The sequence below is a fragment of the Watersipora subatra genome, chromosome 4 (assembly GCF_963576615.1).
Source record: "Watersipora subatra chromosome 4, tzWatSuba1.1, whole genome shotgun sequence".
Lineage (NCBI taxonomy): Eukaryota > Metazoa > Bryozoa > Gymnolaemata > Cheilostomatida > Watersiporidae > Watersipora > Watersipora subatra.
Genome location: NC_088711.1, coordinates 41,237,364 through 41,247,122, shown reverse-complemented (window position 1 = coordinate 41,247,122; position 9,759 = coordinate 41,237,364).

Here is a 9,759-nt window from a genome sequence, read left to right as displayed (position 1 = left end):
TTGAAGCATTGTGTGATCATGGCAGAAAATTGATTTTAAAACATTGCAGTACTTTATAGAGAAAAACAGAGTTGTAAAACAGTATGCTTTAAGAGCAGCTATATAAGCCTCTTTAGAGTTTTGTATAGCAGACAGCCACAAACTGAAATAAGAAGGTTTCCATGTTCGATTCATTTCTTATTATTAAATAAAATTTATAAGTTAGTTGTGTAAGAAAAAATCAAATGTCCTTGACCTTATTATAGCCTAAGAGTCAGTATTAGCAAACTAATACAAGTCTTCAATGTCTATTCAATGCTATTCTCAGAAGTGAGCTATATAAACTTACAATAGTGTTATGAAACATGCTCTAAAACCACAATAAAAACAAAAACTAAATTTTTTTGTAGTTTCAAGTATCTTAACAGAGTGATTTAAAATGTTTGATGTTGAACTTCGTAACTAACGTAATTTTGTAACGATGACATCTCGATAATGTCATCGTTACATGTTGAATTCTCCTTTCTTCACCCCTAAACCAACTTATTAGCAAACATTTCAGAGTGTACGTTCTACTCCCTAATTTAAATATTCCACCTGATTTTGCGGCAGCTCTTTACACCGGAAAACGGCCGCAGTATTGGCTTTTATTATTCTACCGTAGCCAACACAACAGGCACTGTGAGATACATGCAGGAAATAATTTGGTAGTTCACTCCATCTCTGTTACAGTTATAAAAAGTTTAGCGGCTTCTGGCATAGTAAGGTCCATCTTATACACAACTAGCAGAATTCCCGGCATAGCACGGGTGTCAAAAAACAGCTTATAACTTATAAAACTGTGGCGGGTAATGTAGACGTGGTCTGCCGCTTACCATTAGTCTGGCACATTGCCAATGGCTAATTAGAATAAGCTAGTAAACTTACTAATAGGAGCCGTGAGAGCAAGCATAAAATGACTTTGCGCCATAGCGGGGAGAGGTATTCGTATTTTCACCCGCGTAACGACATATATCGCCCAAAGTGTCCATCAATCTCGCATAGCTTAGTTGGTAACATATTTGCCAAGATCAAATCTTCTGCGATACGGATTCTTCATTCCAAGATTTTAATAACTATAACTGGTCAAACCGACTTTCACACTAACTTTGAGATTTGTATACATGTATATAGATGCATATACAATGTTTAAATCATGTTTGTACAGTTGCTAGTTGAATACCTAGCATTGTGTGGATAATAAAACGATAACCCAATAAACTTGCAATCTGTTTAACTTATGTAATTTGAGTAACTTACCTGGTAAGCTACGTAGTAACTTAAGCTAGTCCAAGTCTATACTACAGTAAGAGCCACATCAGAAGCTAGCTTAATAAATGTTATGTTATGTGTAATGATCATGCGTGGTAGTTAATAACCATTAGTATTTTCCCTGCTTCAAGTGTGCCTATTTTACCGACGTAATGAATATGTGCGCTATAATTAATCGCTCTGGCTAGTTGAACACATTGTTTAATGGGTTGGCTCCCCTGTCTGCAGACCCAGAGGTACCGAGTTCAAATCTTCTGCGAAGCAGATTTTTGTACCTTAAACTTTATCGCTATAACTGAACACACAAACGATTGACGATAGACAAACACTGAAATTTATATATATAGACTAGCTGATTGCCCAGCGTTGCACGAGTATTAAAAACAGCTTATACACAGTGACAGGTAATGTAGTTGCCTCCTACTTGTCATTAGCCTGGCACATTGCCAATAGCTACTTTGATTAAGCTAGTATTCGTATTACTAAACATACTGATAAGAGCCATGAGAGCAAGCTTTAGCGACATTGCATAACGCAGAGTACTATGCGTATTTTATCCCAGACTAGCTGTGCCACCCGGTGTTGCCCAGGTAATAGAAAAGTCTTTGGACAGAAAATTTATTTATTTAACATATAACAACATTTACCATTCCAACTTTCAAACAACATATCATCAGAAAAGTGTTTTGTCTTATAAACAATGAGAAGTAGTGAGAGTTGCTCGCTATTAGCCAGTTTAATAATTTTAGCGAACAGCTTCTCGTGACGCTATGCTATGACCTGCGTCATACGCAAAGCAGTTAAGTATTTGCTCTCATATAATGACTTATATTGGCAAGCTAGCAATTTGATTTCTGTAGTCTAGTGGGTGAGGCATCAGACTGGTGGATGGCAGGGTCCGAGATAGAATCTTCTTCGGTATGGAATATTTATTCCAAGATTTTAAGATCCATAGGTGGACAATCAATCCTATAAATGACAAACTTTGAAAAATATATATATAGATAATGACTCAGATCACCCAGATGTATCTTGTGTAGCTCAATTGGTTAGGTTGTCATCTGGTTAACAGGAGGTTCTGAGATCAAATATTCTGCTATACAAACTTGTCATTGCTAGGTATTAATCGCTCTAGCTGGACAGACTGAACGACGGATGACAATGACAGACGACAAATTTTGAGATTTATATAAATTAAATTACTAGATTATAATTAGATTAAAATACTAATCAGTTTCAACAAGGTTTTGTATAAATACTAGCATTAAGCCTTGCCTGGCATTAAGCCTTGCCACGCCTGCACCACGCGTGGCTTTTACTGCAGCAATCTATGAATGCATTCATTGTGGGCAATTATCTTTAATGCATGTGAAAAAGCATCCTTGAGTTTCTAGTCAGATAGATTGTGGTGCATTTATAAAAAAAACCAAAGTTTTTTAGGCTTGCCACTTGAGCCTAGCATTGCTTGCAGTAGTCCTGCTTTTTCATATTAAATAAGCCGTATGTAGCGCATGGAGCTCTGGCAGCCTGCTCTTATTACTCTTGCGTTCAAGAACTTTTTAATGTCACGGAACACCAATTATGGTAAAGACTATTTGGCATTGTCGTAAGGCGATCGATTTGAGCAGGTAATAGAGTGTTGCTCAACCGGGCTGAGTGCTAGAGTTCGAGTCCCATGCAAAGCAATATTTTATCAGTTACTTCAATTACAGCCTACATTATTTCTCCATTATGAGGGTTTCAAGTGACATTACAAGATCAAAGTTTGATAAGTACATAGATTCATGCTGCCAATTTTATTTATCTAAAGCTATTCATTTTATTAATGTGTATGCTAGCAGTTAATCGGCAGAGTTTTCCAGAATTTTTACTAGTCAATAAATTTTGAAAAACTCATATTTGCCCTACTGATAATGTTTCAAAACATTGGACACTCTGCTGTTTGAAAGGGTTGAATTTGTAAATGATTGTTTGGTTGTGACAACCAATCAAATCAGATCAAGTGCAACACCATTTCCTGAAGCAGAATGAGCTTCAATCACTACTATAATAAGGGCTGTGACTGTTCATGTATCTGAAGCCATTTTAGAGGTTGAAAGAAAATGATTGCTTTCAATGGGATTGAACACACACCTTTCAACTTAAGGAGATTGATCCAACTACCTGCACCAATCAACTGCCTTGCAAGTACATGTATTAGAAATATATATATTTCTATATATTTCATATACTGATTCTCTGCATTTTATTAGCATAACTGTCGATCTCAAATGTATTATTTTGCGTGTGTAGACCAGTTGATGTACTCATTTGCAACCCAAATTGGCAGTCACAAAATTAGCCAAAAGCTAATAACACATTATTAACTAATGTATAGGCAAATTTATCCGCCTTTCACCAAATTTATCATTTTTAATCTATCTATGTACATCATATGCATCGCCTAAGACATTCCCACAACAGATGCATCTTAGACAGACCAGTCTTCTGCATTGAGTAGCTATGACCCCATCAGAAAGCAGGAACTATGGGGATAAGTTGTAACAAGTCTAAAATTTTAAATACAATCAGAATTTTTAAATAAAATGAGGCTCAGCTAAAAAGGCACACAGCGAATATTCCATCAAATCTTATCAAGTTTGGCTAAATCTCAGATATAAGCAATTTCACTTAACAATTATTCCCAAAGGCAATTATAGCATGTATGTTTGTAGTTATGTAGTAGTATGAAACCATTTTATCTGCAACAGACAAGTAGTGAAAATGAATGAGCGAATAACAAATGGAAGAACATGTTAAAGAAAGAACGAATAAACTAATAATCAAATAAAAAGATAAATGATGAATGCATAGACAAACTAGTAAATGAACGACAAAAACTGAAGAAATGTAAAAGTAATGCACACAGTGATATCAGACAACAAAGATATAATGATCAGGAAAATCACGTTAAATGGTTTATTAAAAAGCTTGTAGAAATAATGATGATGTTTTATAGGAACTGCGTATAACTTTTGCCCCACAATCAATACTCTCAGTATGCAACATTATTTGACGACTTTGACGAAACGAATTGCTAAAACAATGCTCAACTCTGATTGATGAAATTGCTATGAACCTATGATAGGTTCATAGCAATTTCATCAATCAGAGTTGAGCATTGTTTTAGCAATTCGTTTCGTCAAATTCCCAGGGGTTTCACTCTCTTCTATTCATCCCCAAGGGCTAATCTGAAATGTTATAAAATGCACCCTTTTCACTGACTAACACATTAATAAAAAAGTACCCCTTATCACTTCATCACCACAGACTAAATGCCCTCAATTTTGGCTCATGAATACCTCTTTTCACTGTGTGGAACTCAATGAGACAGGTTTGGCCCATATCCACTGCACCAAGCTAAAAAACGTACCCTTTTTTATGAAAACACTCTAGACTGTCTGGTCACCAAAAACACCCCAAAAATGTTTTTTTTTTGGTCGAGCCATTTGGGATGAAAGTTGAGAGTAAAACCTCAGGGTCAAAGTATTGCTGAACAATATTCCTATTCACAGCTAATGATAAACTTGATATATTAGCATATGCTGCTACTGTTGTAATATATAATATTGCACTTGTTACATTTATTATGGCACAGCTGGGTGTCTGTCTTAACCTTTCACTTCTATTTATGCTAATCTATTCTATGCTATTATATTCTTTACTATAATAATAACCGTGTTAATAATAAGTCGGTTAAAAAAAGATTACTTTGTATAGTATTCGAACTCACAACCTTCAGCGTAGGAAACTGACACTCTCACTCTCTGCACCAATCAACCGCTTTGTTGTATATTGGAATGATTGTACACATAGTTATTACACCTGACAATCTCTCACGGTGCCCAAGACTGCCAGGGTACTTGTAGTTATAGTCCTGTAGTAATAATTGTAGTCTCTTATTTTTCTGCTACATGTAGCAGGTAGACTGTTGTAACATGCCTAGTTTACCATAGTACCACTAGTTGGACTAGCAAAGCCATTCCCACGCTGTTCTGGTTAGCACTTCTAAAAGTGTTTGTAATCAATGAGTGGTGAATTTCTGTCAGGGTTTACTTCACAAGCCTTTTTCTGTAATATTTTTGGTTTAACACCAAAACCACGAGACAGCAGAGATTTTCTGTAGAGTTTTTTGTCTTGTGTCCAATGAATCGTTGTACACCTAATTGATATTAAGGGGTCTCGGCCAAGGCTATCCCATCCCTGAAATCACATGGCTGTTGCAGCTTTTTAATATACAGCTGATTGGGCCATAAAAAAGATGATGGAGATGGGAAAAAGATGAAGAAAGTTCTTGCAGCAAAAAGTGGCTGGTAGAATTAATTTATACAAGAAAGATGGAAGAAAGGATAGGATGGCACTTGCAGCCAATCAGATTGTGCGGAGTCGACCATAAATAAAGTGATTGTAGAAGTTGGACGAGACAGGAGTCAACTTGAAAGCTGAAAGACAGAGGAGAGAGAAAAGAATTGGAATGACAAGCTTCTGAGTACTTCAGAGGTCAAAGAGGCTGATGCAGAGGTGATGTGATGGTTAATTAATGAATGTCTGAATAGAGAAAATATAGTACTGCTGACAGCAGCTCAAGATCAGACTTTTCACTACCAGAGATATAAATATGACTTCAAAAGCTCTCAATTTCATAATCAGTTATAAATGATGATCAATCAATACGTCTGTTAATCTTCATACTCAACCCAGTAATAGCTCCAAACTGACAGGACGTGTCCAACTACGCTTAAATCTATCTTTCATCATCGTGAGTTGTCCACTCAATGTCCTGACAGCCATCAACATTCTTCCAATTGTTCATGTTAAAATCTCATGCACAGAAATTGGCCAAGTGCCAATTGGCAGCATCAATTGACTTCAAAACTGTTATAGGCGTTAAGAAGCAAGCCTGGGAAGAGAACTTGTGAAGGTAAAATTTTGGCAGCTACATAACCACCTTGCGATTAGAAAAGATGCAACCAAATTGTCTGCAGAATGTTTAACAGATATCACCCACGCAAAAGAACTTCTGTTTGGTGAGTTGCAACTAACTAGAATGTTCTTCCATAATTTTGGTACGACAACTTTGGTCATTTTAAATCCACGGACTAGTAAAAATTTCCTTCTCAAATTTAAAGTTGAAGTTAAAATGCTTAGGATGAGAATATTATGTTAATAACAATTTACCATAGCAGTTAATACATAGTTTCAATTTCTATGGCGTTTAAACTTAACAATGATTATGGATATTACCAGAATTGTTATACATTAGTTGGGGTTGGGTGTAAAGTAGATTTGCAATTTTTAACTATTCCAAACAGAAAGCGGGCTACAATTGACCAAAATACTGGATTTACTAGCTTCAAAAAAGAAGCATGCATAGAGCAAGACAGTTTTTAGTTAACAGAAAAAATACAAGCCATTTATCAGCCCTTAAAAGAGTGAACAGATAGAAGAAAAATATTTGCATAAGACTTTAAAAACCTGACTAATGCACAATTTATGCTAACTTGCATCTACTCCCAGGCATACCATAAATTCCGTTTTTCTCTTTTCTAAAAATAACTTTTTATTCAAATTTTATCTTGCTTGTTGTATATTTTGCTAAGCTATACCGGTACTGGAGTCTGGAGCAAACTCTTTTTACCTTTTTAATATTATGATATTAGTATTATATTTATTAATAATATTATTATAGATAATCGTATCTTGTGCTTGTTGTTAAACTGTTTTCCATCCAGTTCCCTAGACTTAGATTGACAGGGTTTCTCCTTGATGCTTTATTTTAATTTTTGCTACTGCAATTTCTTCATTTTTACTTGCACGTACAGAGTCAAATCTTGGTTGAAAAATGTTTAAATGGGGTAGTCATATGGAGAGGTTTGGTTGTATTAGACTTCCTATGACAGTGAGTGCTATTATTCTTACTATATTTATTATGTTGTTATATTTGATTATAAAGATAATTATTATTAATATTCATATTTTTATTTTCATCAATTTTACTATTATTCATATTTTTGCGGAGAAACTCAGCTCGTGTTGATAGACAAGGTTTCTTTTGATGCCATTAGCTGTAGCCACAAGAACAGTTTGCTGAATGTTACTCAGCTTTCTCTGGCCAATATTAAGTACTCCTATCCAATTACTCAAGGGTGAGTAACTCCAAATGCTCCAATTACTACCAACATTACCATCACTCTTGTTTTCACATTTTGTTCACGTCTATCACTAGATATCTATATTTAATTATCTTCCCCTGTTCTCTTTCCCTTCACTCTATATTTCCCTTAGCATAGCAATGTCCATAATTCTTGTTTCTGCATTCTTCTTTTCAATATTGTTGTCATCAATACTATTGTTATCATCAATATTATTGTGATCATCAATATTATTGTGATCATCAATATTATTGTTATCATCAATATTATTGTTATCATCAATATTATTGTGATCATCAATATTATTGTTATCATCAATATTATTGTTATCATCAATATTATTGTGATCATCAATATTATTGTGATCATCAATATTATTGTTATCATCAATATTATTGTTATCATCAATATTGTTGTTATTATCAGTACTAATATTATTAGTATTATTGTCAATTCCAATAAAAAAGTTTTCATTAATTTAATCTTATCATGATACTTTACAGAAAGAACTATGAGACTTCACTCACCTACAGCAACTCGCGAACATTATTATTATTATCATCATTAATATTGTTATTTCTACTAATGTATTCCTACTGATAAAACATGATGCAATAGTTCAGCTTAATTGCAATCAAAGCTTTCAAATTATTATAGAAAAATAATTATTGTGTTTACTGTTAATATCATCATCGTTTTTAATATGTGTGAATATTTACTTACAAAATATTTAATCCTTTATCTTGACTTTTTCCTTCTACTAGAATTGCCGATACCTATATTCTGCTGGAATTAACGATACCTATATTCTGCTGGAATTACTGATATCTATATTTTTTCACTACAAGTTGGTAAAATTTTCTCTTTATTGCTTTGATGGTTTTTACATCAATCGACAACGTATTTTGTTAAAATATATGTTTCAGTGTATGAATTTTCTGTTACTACAACCTACAATTCACTATCCTGACTCCTCCACCATAGTATTAGATAATCAACTTTTAAAACACGTCTGTTCAGCTCAACCAATAATTCCTTATATCTATCTTTTCTTTCTTATTTTGGTTTGGAATGAAAAACATAATTTTGTTGATAATTTCTAATGCCAATAAAAAGCTATACAGTACATTCATACATGTATATCACGCTTTTTTAAAATCAGTGACCTTTTTGACCTACTAATTAGACCTCCTTGACCTACTAATTAGATTTATTGCAGCAGTCTTTCTAAACCGGCTATGTGTGTAGTTGTGGTTGCAAGTACCGAAGCACCTGCCATGATCAAAGTCACTTGCCAGGGTCTATTGATTGGCATTTGTCAGTGAAGCTTTGAATCACAGTTCAGTGTTATGCAAATTTCGTATCGATTGTCATTTTATAAGAGTGATGGGCTATTCTATTTGCAATATTAATTCAGGTTACCGTATATTTGCGGGTTGTTTTATACACGCCCATTACCACTTGTAAATTATTTTGGCTAAATGGAGGCTTGGGCTATATATATATATAATGATTTATTGATCATTTAATGACAATGATGAATGTCAATATAATTGGATATGATTTCTGTATAATGTATGCAATGATGAGTGTAGCACTTTGTTTGATCTATGTATCCTGATCTTGACAGTAGATATCATTTATACTAAAATACTGTATTGCTATATCTGTTCTTACAGCTGTACAGAAAGCGTTGAATTAGTGTTTTCAGCAAATATTCTTACATAAATTGTTTATGTAAAGATGTTTGCTTGTTTCTATTTTAAGTGCTATGCATCTGTGAGCCTTCTTTACATGCATGACTGATCTTCACAAATTATGAAATCAAAATGACAGCTGCCAATGAAATAAGCACATCTGATCATATTACAAAGTTGATACTTGAAATCATTGCGAGCAAACACTCTTATATGGATATACTGTATTTTGTTTATAATTTTTTCCAAAGCTCCAAAACAATTATCATAACTTCAGCTAATTGCATATGGTATTAAAACAGATGCGGTAAATAAAAATTTGCAAAAACTAAATGTAAAAGCCTAATTTATATGCAAAAGCCATATTAAACTAAGTGATGATAAGTTAAAAGAGGTTTTTGTTGTTACTTATAAGCGTGTGAATGGAAGTGTAGGCTTAAAATGCACAAGCTCTTTCGTAGAGAGAATGCATTTCGATTGAAATTTCTCTACTTAGCATTTTCTGGATGATGTTGTTTATCCACTTCAGCCATGTTTTACTACAATTCTTATGAAGTGGCCTCAACACATGGTGACTTCAT